The sequence below is a fragment of the Artibeus jamaicensis genome, unplaced genomic scaffold (genome assembly GCF_021234435.1).
Source record: "Artibeus jamaicensis isolate MK-2021 breed Jamaican fruit bat unplaced genomic scaffold, CSHL_Jam_final scaffold_1031, whole genome shotgun sequence".
In the NCBI taxonomy this organism is placed as follows: Eukaryota; Metazoa; Chordata; class Mammalia; order Chiroptera; family Phyllostomidae; genus Artibeus; species Artibeus jamaicensis.
This window is the reverse complement of record NW_026522026.1, coordinates 52,971-70,902: the sequence shown is the minus strand read 5'-3', so window position 1 is coordinate 70,902 and position 17,932 is coordinate 52,971. Positions and strand designations below refer to the sequence as shown.

The 17,932-nt window shown below is 37.6% G+C and overlaps 1 protein-coding gene across 3 annotated transcripts in view; it reads left to right on the top strand.

Moving 5' to 3' along the window:
* Positions 1 to 3,462: 3,462 nt before the first annotated feature.
* Positions 3,463 to 17,932, top strand: part of LOC119047536 (sulfotransferase 1E1-like) — a 35,995-nt gene continuing 21,525 nt past the window's right edge. Inside the window, exons 1-2 of one of the 3 annotated variants that reach the window (XM_037142995.2) lie at positions 3,463 to 3,542; positions 14,659 to 14,732. The gene's annotated coding sequence lies outside the window, so the exon portion shown is untranslated. Of the gene's footprint in view, positions 3,543 to 14,420; positions 14,510 to 14,620; positions 14,733 to 17,932 lie in introns of those variants that run through there. The other 2 variants (XM_037142990.2, XM_037142983.2) reach the window with 2 other exon arrangements.

Below are 17,932 nucleotides of genomic sequence, written 5' to 3'. Positions count from 1 at the left end.
GCTTGCTTCTGGCAAAGATGAACTTTTTAATAAAAAGTTATATACCTGGGGCCTAACTACTCACCATGACCTAAAGAATTAGAAATTTATGATCAGATCACCTTGTGAGGTTGCTTTTCATAGAACTCTCTTTTTCACCCACAATTCTTGTTAAAAAATCATAAACTTACCATGCTTTCTTTCTTTATCTTTGTCCCTGACTTTTGAAAATTATAAACCACAAAACTTACTTCCAATTTGAGGATGCAGAAAAATGAATTAAGATTCAAGACTGACTCCTTTCCTAAGGTATGGCTGTAAAGAGGTTCAGAACATGTCCCCCCAAATGCTACACTTTCGCATGTGGATTATTTTGAGCTGAGAACTGTCAAGTTCTTCAGACTCACCAGAAACTTTCACCTCTTTCTTACAGAATTTAAATTAAGGGCTTTGCCCATAACTACTTTTTCTATGACATATCTACAAGGCAGGACACACATCTAATTTTTAAACATCTGCTCTTAGCAACCTGCTACAACCCTTTAAGCCTCCATGAAAGCTTACCTCATATTTAGCTCAAATGCCATATGTACCTCACTTTAGTTTTCTGTCCCTTAAGCTCTCATATGTGGGGAGTTTCTGACTTTCTCAAGTATGTGAGTTTCCAATGCATGTGCAATTATTAAACCTGGATGATTTTTTTCTCATACACCTGTATCATGTCTATTTGATTATTAGACTAGCCAAAAGAAAGAAGTTTCTTTCCCTTTCACAGTTGGTGAGCAGAGTACTGCACTGGCTGGGCACTGTGGCAGAAAGGCATTGGGATCTCTAGCATGCTCATAAGAGTTCTGGGTAAGTCAGGCTCTCAGACCTCTACTTACTGAGTTCAATGAAAACAGTGGTAAGAGGTTTTTAAAAATATATATATATATATATATTTATTTATTTTTTAGAGAGAAGGGAAGGGAGGAAGAGAGGGAGAGAAACATTAATGTATGGTTGCCTCTTGTGTGCCCTGACAGGGAATTGAACCTGCTATCCTTTGGTTCACAGAAAAAAACTTTTCTTCTTCTAATTTTAGATTAGTAGGAGAAAATATTTGTGAAACTAGCTTTTTAGACTTGGTGACCCTTGGTTATTTAGTATGTGTACTCATGGTTTTGCTGATTCTGTTTTTCTCTATTTTTGTCTGGCATCTCTCCTTTCACCTTGTTATATGTCCAGAGAGTTTGGTCATTTTGACCAGTGAGAATATTTTCTCTGGTCTCCATCACATGAAAGCTGTTCTTACAAAAGGTCTTTGTGGTTTCAATTTTTGTTGCTTGTTAGTACTAGAAAAATCCCATTTCAATGGCACCCTCCCTGTGCCACAAATTAGTGGACTGATGCCAGAAGGTCATCAGTAGTTTTGTGGGAGAGTAGAACTGCACCATCCTTACCACCCATGCAACAAAAAGTCTTTGCTTTCTCAGACTATTTTCTTGCTTCCTTGGTTAAGCTATACCAGGCTTATTGCTTGAGTAGCTATTCATATCCTAATAAACAAGGGCAGATGATGGATCCCCTGAGCTGAAAAAACTTCTAGATTGATTTTTTTTCTTAGAAAGCTCTTATATTGTTACAATGGCTTCATTATACCCTTAATAAAATAAAGGAACAGAAATAAAAACAAAAATCAAAGTCTACTCTGAACCCTTCCTATTTGCCTTTAAACATTTGCAGATATTGAAAAAAATCAGGATATTGCAAGTACACTTTTCCAGCACTTAAAAAGGAAAAGAAAATAAGAATGGCAAAATCTTACTAAAAGACAACTTAAACATTTTGTCTTAAGAACTTGACTTGAAAAATAAAGAGCTTCTCTTGTGAATGGCAAACATAGGGTAGTTTGATTACTCTCTGTGCAGTCAGATATTTAAGAGAGCATAATTTTTAATTATCTGGGCAGCTGGTGATGGTTGGTCCTGGCACCTGAAGGAGAAAAAAAAAAAGAACCTGACTTGGTAACTCTTAGGTTGGAAACTCTAAAATATGACCAGACAGGAATGTGGGCTAAACCCCATTTATGGCCAGGGTCCTACCAAATTTTTGCCTGCCCTCAAGGAAATTATAACCTAAAATTAAAATGTCTGTGATAAGAAATCTTCCAATTAGATTAGATAATTTTAAAGTGCACTGATAAAGCAAGGGTTTCCAAATCAAATAAACAGAATGAGATAACTATTTTCAAATATTAATAAGGGTGAAACAAAGAGAAGACAGGAGAGTCACAAGAGTCATACCAACAGAATGGAAACCTGTAAATGGTTATTAATAATTTGGCTAAATAAAATGGACGTCAATGGGGTTAACATAAAGGCTTTCATATAATGTTAGCAAAGGCTAAATAAACCAAACCCACCCCCTGTTGGCTCCCCACACACATATTAAAGGTCCCCAAACAAGTCTGCTTCATTGATCTCAGTTTGTAAAAACCTAAACAAACTGAAAGGCAGAGATTAAAATTCAAAACCTTACCATCAATTGCTGGAGGGAAGCAGTCAGGCTGGTTACCATGAAATCGAGTTAAAAATAGATAGTGGGGCCTGGTAACAGGGCTCAGTTCTTCTGACTTGACCTCTCACTGGGACCAACTGGTGATTTTTACACAAAAGTGGGTAAAATCACCAAGGGATAGAAAAGAAAAAAATTCCAGGACTCCTTGATATGAATATTCCATGAACTGAAATACAAAATCCATTAGTGAAATCCTGACTCAGTCTGCAATTGAACTTTTTTTTTAAAAAGAGAAATGTAAGTGTTTTAAAAAATATTTTATTGTATTTATTTTTACACAGACGGGTAGGGAGGGAGATAAAGAGGGAGAGAAACATCAATGTGTGGTTGCCTCTCTTGCTCCCCCTACTGGGCACCTGGCAAGCAACTCAGGCTTGTGCCCTGACTGGCCATTGACCCGCGATCCTTTGGTTCGCAGGTAGGCCAGCGAACCAAAAGTTCACTGAGCCGCACCAGCAGCCAGGGCAAAAAATGTGTCTTGATAAAAATTATAAAAATTGGAATGTTTAAACAAGCTTTATGTAAAGGAGTTATGCTAACTTTACTTGAAAGTTTTATGGGAATAGATATTATGACTGGCTGGGAACACTTCCCTATTAGTTTTTTCCTTTTGGCTATCAGAGGGAATACCTCTTAAAGATCATGACCTTTGCATTCTTGAAAGAGACTTTGAGTCCCTTGAAATTGTTTAGCACAGTCAACTGTTTACTATTTGTCCTAGCTGAAACTTGGCCAGATTGAAAGAATTTAATACTGCTAGCATTTGAAATCTGGCGAAATTGGAAGCTGAGATTCAGAGACTGTTGGGAATTTTTTTTTATGTTGACTCAACTCCCCAAGCTAAAATAAAACTGTGTACCCAGAGAAGAAGATGCAGATTAGGAAGATGTAGTTAAGCAGGTAGATCTACCTTTGATGGCACTTAAGTTACAACCCAGTTCTGAGAGTAATTGTTTCTTTGTTGGAATCTTTCTGAAACAAGAAATTCTGCTGTAGAAGCCTACGTATGTATTTTTATTATCCTCAATTCCTAAGACTAATTAAAAAAAGGGGGGATCCAAGGCGTGTTTTTCTGAAACTACAACCCATTTCCAAAAAATTTTAAGGCTTTCTTACCAAGGACTAATATTAATCTTAATTATTTATTTAAAAAATACTAACAAGAAGAGCTCTACATAAGCAGCCAAACTTAATCTATTTTATCTGCCAGAAACTTGGATAGCTTGGATTCAAATGTTTTTTTAAAATTTTTATTTGAACCTATCTTATGGCAATAATTTTAAGATGAAGGTTTCTGATAAAGATACAGGTTTCTCTTTCTATATGTTTATATGTATGGTGTGGCATTTTCTAACTATGGATTTTATTGTTAATTTATATTTGAAAAGCTATTTAATTGGCTTAAACAAATGAGAGCATATATAATAATTGTCAAAAATATAGCAGAAAGTAACTTAATTTTTTTTCAGAGTTATGGTATTTGGGAAATATTTGATGTCAAACCTTGAGTTCAATTTGGTTAAATACACATGTTTCTAGAGTTATCAGAATTAAGTATAATCTTGTACTCTACTTGGGCTTTTAGTCAAATAAATTCATATTATGCAAATGTAAAATTTGTCAGCAAGAAAAACAACTTGATGTGGTAAATTTTTAATAAGTAATCTAAACATAGGTATTAAAAACAAATAAATATAGGTAAGATAAAAAGTTAATTTTTTTAAGTTAACTTTTTAACAATAATTATGTTGTATGTGTTTATAATATAGGAAAAAGAAACTTGTTTTCCCCACTTGGGTCCTATTTTCCCCAATCTCTAGTGATTCAGGCATCTGTTTTACTAAACAAATTTTACAAGGACAGCCTTGAAAACTTCTTGGAATTTTTCCTGGGGGGCATTACCAAGGCTCCCTCCTGGAGGCCTTGGGCCATGTGGATGCTAAGGTCACATGGCCCACGAAGAGAATAGCTTGCATTGTAGTAATACAGGTCCTGAGCACTGAGCCTCGAGCAAAAGAGACTTCTTTTGTTCCCCTGGGTTTATTTTAGCTTGGGTGGAAAGGACCAGGTACTTCCTCAAAATGACCAATTAACTTCCTAAATTTTCACATGCTCTGGTTGGGTCCACTTCCCATCCAATGCCTTCTTTCCCCAGGCTAGATGGACAGACCTCTCTGGTCCAGCACCTCTCCCTACACCATTTTGACTTCTATGCTGCGTGAGTCTGCCTTATCCTGGTCTCACTCCCAGCCTGGAGCTTGAGGGGCAAGGGAAGAGCTTTTTGTATGATCGGTGTAAGAACCTCCCCCTGCTATCATCCAGGCCAATGGAGGAGACACCCTGGCACCCCTACAAACCACCCCATGGTAACACTTTGACTGGAATGTCATATTTGAGAGAGACATACATAGACTCAAATATGGCCAGACAACTTCATGATATTGAGATTGATTTATGAAAGCCAATAAAAACTCTTGGAAATATTACAGGATTCCCAGCAGAATATATAGTAAAGAATGTCACTTTTTGCAGGTGCAGAAACCTCAGCATATCAGGGAGACATTAAAAACAGAGGAACTCATCTGATAAGTATTACAAAAAATGTCTAATGACAAATCCTTGCCTTAGCTTTTTTGGCCTTGAGAGTTCTGTGTATGTGCAATCTCAAAATTCATTATGAAAAATTCTAGCAAAGCAGGTTTAAAAGAGCCTGTATGGTTAATCACTGTTCTTACTGGACTTGCACAGGTAATTAGGCCAAATTTATTGAAATTAGAGTTATTTTGTAAATAAGTCAGTCTTGGTTATCTCCTAAAATGAAGGTGATTTTACAGAGAAAAATTGTTTCAATAATATACTTTTTATTGATATTAGATCTAGTGCTCCTCATCATCTTTGAAGGTGTTTGCTTTATACCTGCAAACTGGACTGGATATTAAATTCCTCTATTTTCCTCCAGTGTTAGAGTATGTCTTCCCAAACTAACATTCGCAATTTTTCAAATAATTCCATTTGTCATGGAATCATTGAGAAATAAGCTGCCCTTTTCCCAAGGCCATGCAAACCAAAGTTGGGCAACGAGATGTGGACTTCAGAGAAATCACCACAACAGCTAATGTATGGACAACCTTTGTGCCTGTTGGAGAAATACCACCAGAGACATACATGCAAACTGAAGACTAGAAGAATCTGTCGGATTGCCTCTCCATGCTTTCTCTCCATCTACAGATACTTTGAGAAAGACATTTTGAAATCACCTTGACTGACTCCCTTCAGAACTCAAAAATTTGGATTTCTGCTCCATTCATAGACCACTGATTCTCTTGTGTTTCCATAGAGGTACCTCTCATTAAATACTTGATTGCTTGAACCATGGGCTTACTTTTGGGAGCCCACATACACCACTACCTCCTGTAATGAGAGCGGTTTAATGAGTTACAAAAATATTTATCAACCCAGCTTCTGGAATGGAAAACCTCTTAGGAATTTTCAGGGGAGAAAGGTGTAGGGGTTCAGAACTGGTCTCTCCAAAATGTATCACCTTGGCATGTAAACCATTTTGACCTGAAGGCAATCAAGTCCCTGTAAGCTCACAAGAGACTTTTAACCTCTTACTTAAAGAATTTAAACTAGGAGCTTTACTCATAGTAAGAATAATTATTGGATAAATTTTTATAGGGCAGGAATTTTTTTATAGGGCAGGAAAACTTCTAATTTCTAAACATCTGCTCTTCTTATCATCCTGCTATGACCATTTAAAAGCCACAAGGAAACTTCCTTCATCTTTAGCTCAAAATGTTACATACCTCTAATTTCACTTTCTGTCTGAACCTCTCCTATTTGTGGGGTCTCTGACTCTCTCCTGTATATGAGTTTCCCATACACACATATGTATAAATTTTAGTTACTTGGTCTTGTTAATCAGTGTCATCTCTATTTGATTATTAAACCAGCCAAAATAAACTTGAGGTTAAGGGAAAGTTTCTTCTTTCCCCAAACCTGAAATAGCAGAAATTGGGCTGACTGCATAGTGGTGATCAGAGCAGAACTTATGATGACAGTGGACCAGCACAGGTTTAAGCTATTTTTGTGGTTTTAGGTATTTAGAACCTCCCCCTAGAGTACCAGTCCCTGGTCTAGTTGGCACTAGAAAGATTCCTGGGAGCAGTTTGAATGTGGGAATTTCATCTGAGTCTCTACAAATGCAGGTAGAAGTCATTTAAGTAGGTTGGAATTATTCTGATGATATGTTTTATTCTTTTCAGAATTGACTCAAGTTTAACTAGGTGATCTTATCAGAGACACAGTGATAGGAAGCTAGGGAAGAAAAAGATAAGAAACAGGATGCAGGAATTCAGTGGGTCTTTCTTAATACTTTTTATTTCACTGCTAGAAATGGTAGGTTTTATTATTATCCAGGTGTAGTGAGACTGGCAGGTCAGGAGACAATGCCAATAGAAAGACAGTTGGTGATACTCCCAGATCCCAGGAGGAAGGGAGATGCCAAGCCATGGGGGCCATGTGGAACTTCTCTGGCTGGGTCAGAAATCAGGGGTAGAAAAACAAGCAAGTAGCAGATGGGGGTGGCTGGGGTGGGAGGAAAATGGATACAACTGTACTTGAACAACAATAAGAAAATGAAAGAAAGAAAGAAAGAAAGAAAGAAAGAAAGAAAGAAAGAAAGAAAGAAAGAAAGAAAGAAAGAAAGAAAGAAAGAAAGAAAGAAAGAAAGAAAGAAAGAAAGAAAGAAAGAAAGAAAGAAAGAAAGAAAGAAAGAAAGAAAGAAAGAAAGAAAGAAAGAAAGAAAGAAAGAAAGAAAGAAAGAAAGAAAGAAAGAAAGAAAGAAAGAAAGAAAGAAAGAAAGAAAGAAAGAAAGAAAGAAAGACAGAGAAAGAAAACAAACACAAGAGCCTGTGCTATGGTTTTCCCTGGAAGGCACAGCAGGGCCAGCAAGCCTCAGACTGGCTGGTAGAGATAACTCCATTGGCTCTGGGCAGAGAGGCTGCCCTGGTTGTCTGGTGCTGCCCTGGTGTGCTCACTTATCTGCTACTCTCTCTGGGTACTGACTATCTGCCCACCCATGGTCTCCATGGCCTCAGATATAGACTCTGTGGAGGAGATGTCAGGGAACTAGCTGAGGCTATAGGATGACAACAGTATCTGCAAATGGCACAGTGGGCTCTGGGTGGGAATACTAGAGTCGTTTGCAAAGGAAGATACAGAAGGTCCAGGCAAAGCACAAGCTGCAAAAGCCCAGGAGAACAAAAAAAAGGTTCTGGGTCTGGCTCTGAGACTCTGAGTGCCCACATGGGGTAGTAATCAGGAACTCAGATCCTGCCAGATCAGAGAGATGGGCTGGTTATTCATGCTGAAGGTTACACAGCCAGGAACACTTCTGGAAATAAACACAGGAACATCCCAAGAAGACTGAAAAAAGATTGGGAGACAAATCGCACACACCAGGAGTTGGAAGACCACTTGGGGCACTCACAGGCCCATGGCTTGTCAGATGGCAGACAGACCAACTCCCACTGCCCTCACCACCATGGGTGGACCAGTCCATCTGCGGCCACACTGAGCAGCCTGGTTTGTGTCCAAGGGGTGGGCACATGATATGAGAAAAATCTTTAGGGCTTCCTCCTTGTGTCTGGCCAGAGAGATGGGACTCCCAGGATGTGCTGATCTGCCCCCAGAAAGAACAGTGGCTAACTGGCCATTCCTTCTAGCCTTTCCCCATAGACAACAAAATCAAGAACTGACCCGTGAGGCATAATTGAGCTATTCTGCCTGTCTTGAGTCTGATTCCTGACTGCATACTTGCCAATGTAAGTATCTTCATGTCCAGAAAGCAGTGGCTCAGAGGGCAAAGTGACCTGCCCACGGCCACATAGTGAGTCAGGAAGGGCTCAGACTCCCCAGCCAGTCCCTTCCTACTCGAACACGGCCTGCAGCAGGCAGTTCCTTTGAGCAGAGCCATAGGGGTGGGCCAGGGGCTCTGCAGCTGCCCCTGAAAGTGTCCCTGTGAGTCACTCTGACTCAAGAACCAGGGACAACAGGAGAACCCAGGCTCCACCAACTGCAGGTGATGTCTGTTTATTTACAGAAACAGGCCCAGGGCCAAAACATCATTCTGGAGGGTAGGAGGCAGGGTCATCTGGGCTCCATGTTGCCAAGTGGGAGGGATCCTGGTTCTCACCCTCTTCTGGAGCCACAATGAACTTTGGGGCTTCGCGGCCTCCATAACCAGCTCCAGGGCCCGTCAACAGTCATTCAGTAGACCTCTTTCTGACCACCTGGATTTTTTCAATATTCCTCTTGCTATCCAAGTCAGAGAACCAGCCCAGGATGTCCATGATAATATGCTGGTTTTGGCAGCCAGGGCATGGCACAATGGCCACGACCTGGTGAGAAACCGGGTAGGAGATTTGCTTGGAGGACAGGGTTCCACACACCTTGTAGGTGTAAAGGAGCTGGTAGTGCACCACCTTGGGCTGGGGCTAAGAGCTCAAGTGTCACCAGCTGAAGTCCCGGGTATGTCTCTGCCCACCCTCCAGAGCAGCTCCACATCCCCAGACCCACTCAAGCAGGGCCTCTGGGACTGCACACAGCTCACCAGTGGCCACAGGCTGCACAGCACCGCTAGCGACATCCCTCCCTCGGCCCAAGCAGCCCAACCTTCTCTTGCCCAGTGCAGCTAAGGTGGTACCACCACAAATGTCACCAGGTGCCATCAGGTTTGAGAATTAACTGACTAGGAAACAGTTGAGAAAATTCTAAAAAGCAGTTTCTTTTCAGCATCACCCCCTGGCCTCGCAAAGGTTTTCTATGTATCATTACAGAAATACAGCAATAGGAATTTGATAGAAGTAATACAACAATACTAAATCCAAACCCAAAACTTTCTACTTTGCACAGCTGTGACATCACCCAATACTCTGAAGCCAATTATGCCAGGAATTTGGAGGAAGTAGGAAGAGTGGAGACCAAATTAGGGTTGGTACAGAGAGATTAAGATTATTTAGCTGCTATAGTCCTTTGCCATAGGATTCTATGAATGGATTCTTGGGTTAGCTTGGGCTCAAATTCCAAGTCAAGCCTAATGGCTATAAATTTGTGCAACATACCAAGCCTACTGGGCTTTTTAAAAAAATGTTTATTTATTTTTAGAGAGGGGAAAGTGAGGAAGAGAGCGAGAGAAACATGGATTAGTTGCCTCTTGCACATGCCTTGACCAGGGACCAGACATGCAACCCAAGCATATGCCCTGACCTGAATGGAACCTTTCGCCTTGCTGGACTCCCACCTAACTGAGAAACACCAGTCAGGGCACCTACTGGGCTTTTATTCTTTCATTTTATGAGGGAGTATCCCCCACTTCAAATGGAATTATCTTCTGGAGAGCGGAATCCTTGTAGTACTGGCTTCCCCCACTAGGTGAGTGTTCAAGGGACCCACCTGTATCAGTGTACCAGCTGGTGTTGGTGCAAGAGGCTGTATTTAGCTTCAGTGAATTTTTTTTAAGACTTTCAGCACATTTACCCATTTCAAGATGGGTGATTTATGGGTGTACCTGCCCACACTGCACTGAATGTTCAGCAGTTTTTGACCAAAAGGCATGACCCCCGTATACTGTCCCCCCTCTTCACCCAGTGTAGCCTCAAGTGACTTTTTTTTGTTTCCCTGGATTAAAAATTTTCCTCAAAGGGAACTGTTTTGCTGATGTGAAAGAGGTGAAATAAAAAAAACAGCATAAGCACTAAAAGGCATAAAAATCAACAAGTTCAAAAACTTGTTTTCAGTAGTGGAAAAAAGGTCTATATAGGTGTATTGCATCAAATAGAGAGTACTTTGCAGGTGACTGAAATTTGAGCATGTAAGAATAGACACACGATTTTTCATAAATACATTTCAGGTTTTTTGTGGGGGTCCCCCCCATTGTAAAGTGAGGATAATAGTGCTAATTCATTGGGGCTATTGTGAAAATTTAAAAAAGATAATCTATGTAAAGTTCCTAAATAATTTCTGATATATAATAAGCCCTTATGAAACATTATATAATGTTGTCAATATTAAACTATGATTTAGCCATTTTACAAACTGTTTCTTATGACTAGGGCTGTTTCTTATCACCAAAACCCTTCTATCACAGGTTTTTCACTTTTTCCCCTATATCTGAATCTTCATCAGGTTTCCTTATTTCTTCTCCTATAGGAATCAGACTTGGTTTTTCTGTCTGTCTGAAAATTAGTACTGCTTTTGAGCAACAGGCTTGGAGCAACACCTCTACTACTTGTTTGCCTCTTTCTCACCCTGTCTGCCAGCTGTCAGTATATAGCCTGACTCTTAGAATAGCATCAATTCCCCTGTGCTCTGGTTCCTGACACCTGTCAGGAACCACCTGTAAATCGTCTCATTACTATGTTTCTGATAGCCACCTGTCAATCATCTCATTACTATGTTTCTGCCTATTTGCTATGTGATTATTATTTTTGATCAAAAAAGTCAATTCAAGAGTAAGCCATTTTAAAGATTAATTATATACCTTCTGGAAAGGGTTTATAATTGACCCAAGTTCTCTCACTCTCTTTTTCTCACTCTCTCACTCTCTAAGCTTCTTCCTCTTGCTGGATTCCAATATCATGGGCGAGTCTTTCTGCCTGCAGACCAAGCCTTACAACATAGTTCTAGGACGTATGTCCCTGTAATAAATGTGAAGATAATAGATAACTATATGTAAACTGGGTGGCACATAGTAGGTATTCTGTTAATTTTATTACCTCCTCTTATTATCCTTGTGGCTGCTTCAGACTTGAGTAAAGAAAGAGCTTAGTACTAGGTACAGGTTAACATGGTACCAGAAAAAAAAAGTTACCTTCTATAAAATAAGCATGCTATTAATGTTTTTAAAATGTTTTAAATTAGTCTAGAATTTAAAATAAGGAATTCAGGAAGGGGTAAGTAAAAAAAACCTTAAACCTACACATTGATATCATCTTGGAGAAATATGCCTGCTGAGGAGGAAAAGAATCTAAACAATAAGAGGAAAATGTGGTTCCCCAGTCTTCCTGCCAGCTCATACTTGCTTGAATTCAAGGAGAAAACTACCTACAAAATAAATAAATCCCAAAAGTGTCTGATCTCTGCCTTACTTTCTCCCACCTCCGTGTAACCTTCCTTAGTTGTCTCCTTGATTTCAAAAGCATAAAAGGAGCTGCAAAATTGTTCTCCAAAGCATTTGCGATCTTGCTCCCAAGCATATGGCGTCAGTTGGTTCAAATAAACTCATAAAAATTCTCTACATGTTTGGATGTTTTTACATCAACAAGAGGCAGGATGAATAGGTGGAGCACGAGGTTTATTAGACGGGAGGAACTATTCTGTGATACCATAATGGTGGACACGTAATATTATGCATTTGTCCATAATGATAGAGCTGTGCAAAACAAAAAGTGAGTCCCAATGTAAACTATGGACTTTGTTTAATACTAATGTATCAATATTGGCTCTTCAATTCTAGCAAATGTATCACATTAACCCAAGATGTTAATGAATGGGGGGAAATGTACAGGGGAGACATTTTTTTATACTAGCTTCTCAAATATTTGTACATTTAAAATGTTCTAAAAATAAACTTTTTAATAATAATAATTTTAAAAGTGCTCAGTCAGCCTGTCACTTATTTTTTCACTATGATATGAAAATCTTGTCATTTATAAAACAAAAGCTAGGCTCCTTAAACTTGGCTCAAGAGAACTGTGTGTGATACAGAAGGAAAAGAAAAAGCTTGATGGTCAGTAGTAAGGAACAACCATTGTCTTGGAAACACTTTTAGACATGCTAATTTCACACTTATTTCGAATGTTTTAACATATGACAGCAGTGGTATGACAGGGGTGATAGCAAATCCAGGTCACTTCTAAGGAACCGAGATAAACATTTCTACAAGTAGGTGTTTATCTAGAATTTTTTTCCTGGAGTGAGGGTACAAAGGAGGAAAGGTCAGACCGATAACACAAACATTTTGTAATTTTTTTGTACTTATTGCTCATGGAGAAGAACGAAGGTTAAGCTGGCTATTTTGCCTATGGTTTTATTTTTATTAGCAAGTCATCCTCATTATTTAGAAGATTCTCTAAGGATAAAGGTGTTTTGGCCATTGGTGGTGGGCAGCATCACAAGATTTAAAGTGTTGGTAATATCCCATCAGCCAGGTGCTTATAGTTGAAAGAGAAGATAAAAATGGTCAGAAGGTTGAACTATTCAAATTAGCTTGTGGTCACACCCTGACATTTTGGGTGAAAAAATATTTTTGGTAAGCAAAAAGGAAACCTCACCAATGCTCACAATTAAAGAAAGACTGATCATTAAAAAAAATAAGCTATGCAACATGGTCAAAAATTATAGTCCATAATATTATATTTGCATATTTGAAGATTAAATGTTCTTAATACATTTCATTATACACAAATAAAAATAAATTAAAATGACCAACTACTAAAACCAAATTATTTAAAATGTAAACTTGAGTTCCTGGGTTCTCATGCTTCACCTTCACTTTTATTATGAGATGCCCTGTCTCTCAGAAACCACTTCACTATTCTTTTTCACTTTGGGTAGGGTTGGATAGTAATGCCTTCTATAACCAACAACTATAGTTCTCTTAATTTCTTTTCTTTTTTCAACACTTCAACAACTTGTATTTCATTAGTATACAGGGTCTGGCAGCAATAATGCCATTGCGTGTAGTTGGTAGGGTACGTGAATGTCTCACAGGGGGTGGACAGCCATTTGAACATTTCACCTAAAATGTCAGATGGTGTTATGTTACAGAATTACATGTTTATGATTTTGTAATAAAAGATTTTTATGTAATAAAAAGAGGAGGTTATTTGTGCCAGATCCTGTATTTTCAGTCCCTAGATCCCAGATGCCATGAAATGTATTAATTACAGAGCAAGACCCTATTATTAAGCTATCTACAGTCTAATAAGGTGTTTTTTTTTCAACCCCTTCATAAAGAAGGCGGAGAAGTAAACTTTAACTTTACCACAGTGGAATACGGCTCATTTATAGCAAGTACAGGGTTTGAAGATCATTCAATGGAATATTCAGTCTTACAAGAGTCACCAAAGGCCTTCCAAAGGAAGTGAAATCTAATGAAAGATTGAGAAACAAATGAGAACTAATCAGGTTTGGAACTGAGTTGGAGGTTTTGATGGGGATGGAGGTGTGGTAGTGAGGGAAAATTTTGTCACCTAATGACAGAGTAGGTACAGAGATGTGAAAAGAAATGTGTAGAATGCAGATTCCAAAAACACTTGGCATTTTACTTTTCTCATCTTTTTATTTAAATTCCGATGATGTCAAATGGATAACTTGACGTGGAAACTGCACGATAAATCTTGTATTAAGCCTGTGATCAAGAGCAGAGAAAAGTGAGATTTTAAAAATAATAAGCTAAAGGTGTATGATGTTTACATGCTTTCTTTAGCTGTCATCTGGTTTTGATTTTCAGGGCTGCTTAGGACTATAGGCAAACATTTTAAATAGAAGATATTTTCCAATTGACTTATTAGGACACAACCAAGTACTATAAAGCTTTCTTTGACAGGTTTTGGTAAAACGAGTTGGTCTCCTGATCCAGGGTCCTCACAGCCTTCCTGTTTCTTCCCTGTCATTTTTTCCTCTCCTTTCACTCCTCCAGCAAATTTATACTTTGAAGGTAAACCTTAACAATTTTATTATTCATCAGTGAGTGAGTAAGGTTTTCTTCTCAAGCTCTGGTGTATTTTGCTCGAGCTTTCTCCCTTATTTTCCCCTTCATTTGCTGTTCCTCCCTCTCCCCAACCCACTGATGGACTTTGGCAAATCTAAGAATTTGATTATGAGCCAAGATGGAAAAATAACGGCAGAAGCAGTCGACATCTCTGCATGAATGAACATGACTGTGTGTGGCTGACTGCATTTGCAGGTATGGATCTGTATTTGTGTTACTCCATTGCATCACAGACTCTGGAAAGCCAAGCCCACAAGTTAATCTCCACCTCCTTCTCTGGCATTAGGAATAAAAGCTCCTCAGAAACATTCCAGATGCACACACAACTCATTTTTTTTTTGCAGCCTAAAACCTGAATGGGGATTTGAGGAAAACTACACTGAATCACCCAGCTTCCTTCACAGGATCATCTGGACAGGTTGTATTTTTAATATTATTATAAAGCTGTTAAAAAAAGAAATATAGAAAGAATAAAGTCTTTATCAATACTTTAGTCACTTTGTAATGTAAAGCATTTAGAGTCTTTTTAAATCCTGTGTGTCAATAAAAATAGCATCTTGCATTTATGTAGTGCTTTTCTATTTTAAGAACTTTAACATAAATGACAGTATCATAGTTACTTTGTAAGACCTGCTCACTAGATATATTCTCCATTTTACTTATGAAGAAATAAACATAAGTGAGGTAGAAACACAGTGGAGACTGACTTCTAGTCTGATGTTTACTTGTGTGAAATATACCAGAAACAGTCTGTTACTACCATGGATGTTGCAAATAGTAGTGTTACTGTTAAGAAAGAGACATCAGATAAATACAACAAAATACAGGTCCTTGGGCAAGTATTAACAGGAAGTTCATTAGCAGGCTAGCACCTATTTTATCTAGGAGTCTTTAATGAAAACTAGAGAAACCAGAGAGACTTGAACTAACAAGTAAGTTTAATAAGTATTTTTGAGCATCTACTTTGTGACACAGTGCTGGGGCCTGCGATAGAATTGTGTACAAAGGATGTTCTCTGCTTTTAGACATTTTACCTAAAAGTAGGTAAGTCTGAGATGGTGAGGACTGAGTGAGTCCTATGCATATACTCCCAGCGGTTCACACTGTTCTGGGGGGTGCACTCACCCCCCAGTAAGCACTCACACAGAGAGTATCTGCCGAATGAAAGGCAGATTGGGGGATGGAGAAGGATAGGCCAAACAAAGGAATTAAAAAAGAGGCAGGAAACAAGAAATAGAGAAAGAAGAAAAAATCTTTCTGAATTCAATTTAATTTATGAATTAGAGTTTTAATTTTTTGTGTGTTTTTTTTGCTGGTGTTTCTAGACAACAGTAATCTACATACTTACTTATAAAATAAAACTGACCATTTCTAATTAAAACTGATCTTTTGAGAAAGAACAGATTAGCTAGAAGGTGTGTCCATACATTGTGAGACACACCTTCTCATATCACCTTCATATACATTGTGATATGAGATAATTTACCAAAAGTAGTGAAACAAAGAGATTTTATTATACACCATTTAGTTTAATCCTGAGTCCAGAATTGATCATGAAGGGTCCACCAGAAGTTAAACAACTCTTCAATAATAAATCAGCTACTCCCAGCTGACTATAGGCCAATTCTTTCACATTTGACAGAACACCAAGAAAGTTGTTCACATGAATAAACAAATTAGTAGGCAGGGCAAGCGTGGCCTTTTATACACACTTCTTCCAGTGAAAGGTCTATTTTCTGAGAGCAAGGGAAGGTTTGGAGAACAAGCTGATTTATTAACAAGACTGGTTCTAATAAAAATATCATAATTTTGGTGAGATTACATCTGATATATCTGAGAGGGACGTTTTGAGAGAGTTGAGTTTACCTTTATGGACTGTTTTTTTTTTTCCCTCTTTTTGGTAAGCACAACCATGAGTAGTATTGTTTTGTGGTTTACCAAACCCGTGTTAAGCCACTCTCTGATTAAAACGAACAAAAGAAAAACTCTTACATTGTGTCTCTCTTTTGTTGTGCAATCTGGGGACCAAATGGAATGAATGTCATACTAGGTTGTACCAGAGAACTTCAGACAAGTAAACAGGGACAAAATTCAAAATTTATATTACACATTTATAGTATTTACCCTCATCAGTAGAAAACATATCCCTGACTCTGATTTTCTTCAGCTAACTTTCTGTTTACATTCTTAGGAATTTTTTGACAATAAATATTTTTCTTGCTTTGAACAGATATTAGTATGTAATATGTACTATTACTGGGAATGTCCAAGTGTCTAGTTCTTCTACTTTATCATATAGACGTGCCATAATAACAATAAAAGCTCATACTTATTAAACATTTGTAATTGGCCAGGACTATACTTTAATTGAATTCCCAATAATTGTTTTGCACAAGTATAATTATTAACATCCTCAATTTGTAGATGAGAAAATGGAGCACAGTCAAGTTAATTTGCCAAGATTATACAATTTCAATGAACAAATCTAAGATTTAAACCAAGGTGTTTTAAAGCTCATATTCTTACCTATTTTCTCTACTATGCACACATTAATCATCTAAATTAATATGTCTATAAACTTTTAACATGTATGTGTTTTTCATTATATGTGCACCTTTAAATACTTAGGTAACCATACCAATCATAAGGCAAACATTGAACACACTTTATTATATGGACAATAAAATTCGATACAACAATATTACAAAAGTAGAAAAAACATATTTTTGATATATAAATCAATGATAAATTACTAACTATAAATCAGGAAAAAGCAATAATCCTGGTGGGCAAAATGGATCAAAATAATTAAAATAACCAATAAACTTACAAAATGTGAAAATACAAAAAAATTACAAAATATCTATAAAGTACAGATTTAGAAATATATATTCAATTATGAAAGATTACCACAAATAATTTCCAGTGCTGGTGAGGATATGAGAAAATAAGGAATTTCATATACTGTGCAAATTTGCACACTATTTCAGTGATTTGTTAAAAATATTTATCATTAGAAAACTCTACTTGAACCACAATTTAAAAATAAACTTAGAAAAGGAAGCAAGAAAGAATATTTATCAATACTTTACACATGTATAACTTTTATTTTGGCATTCCCAATATCACTGCAAAGATAAGTGTAAAAATACAGATTCTCAAAGACATTCATTAAAGTACTACTTCAAAAAATTGGGAAAAACAAATTTCCATCAATAAAGAATTGTATCATCTATGTTACATCCATACTATGGACTACTATGTGTCATTTATAAGAATAAAAACAGAATTTATGTATCTACACCAAAATATGTTCACATTATATAGTTCAATGTAAGAATAGATTACAAGCCCTGGATGGTGTGGTTCAGTGGATTGAGTGCTGGCCTGCTAACCAAACTGTTGCTGGCTTGATCCCCAGTCCAGGCACATGCCTGGGTTGCAGGCCAGGTCCCCGGTAGGGGTGCGTGCAAGGCAGCCACACATTGATGTTTCTCTTCCTCTCTTTCTCCCTCCCTTCCTCTCTCTAAAAATAAATAAATAAAATATTTAAAAATAATTTAAAAATAGATTACAAATAAAAGTAAAATATAATAGAAAATATATGCATAAGTATAT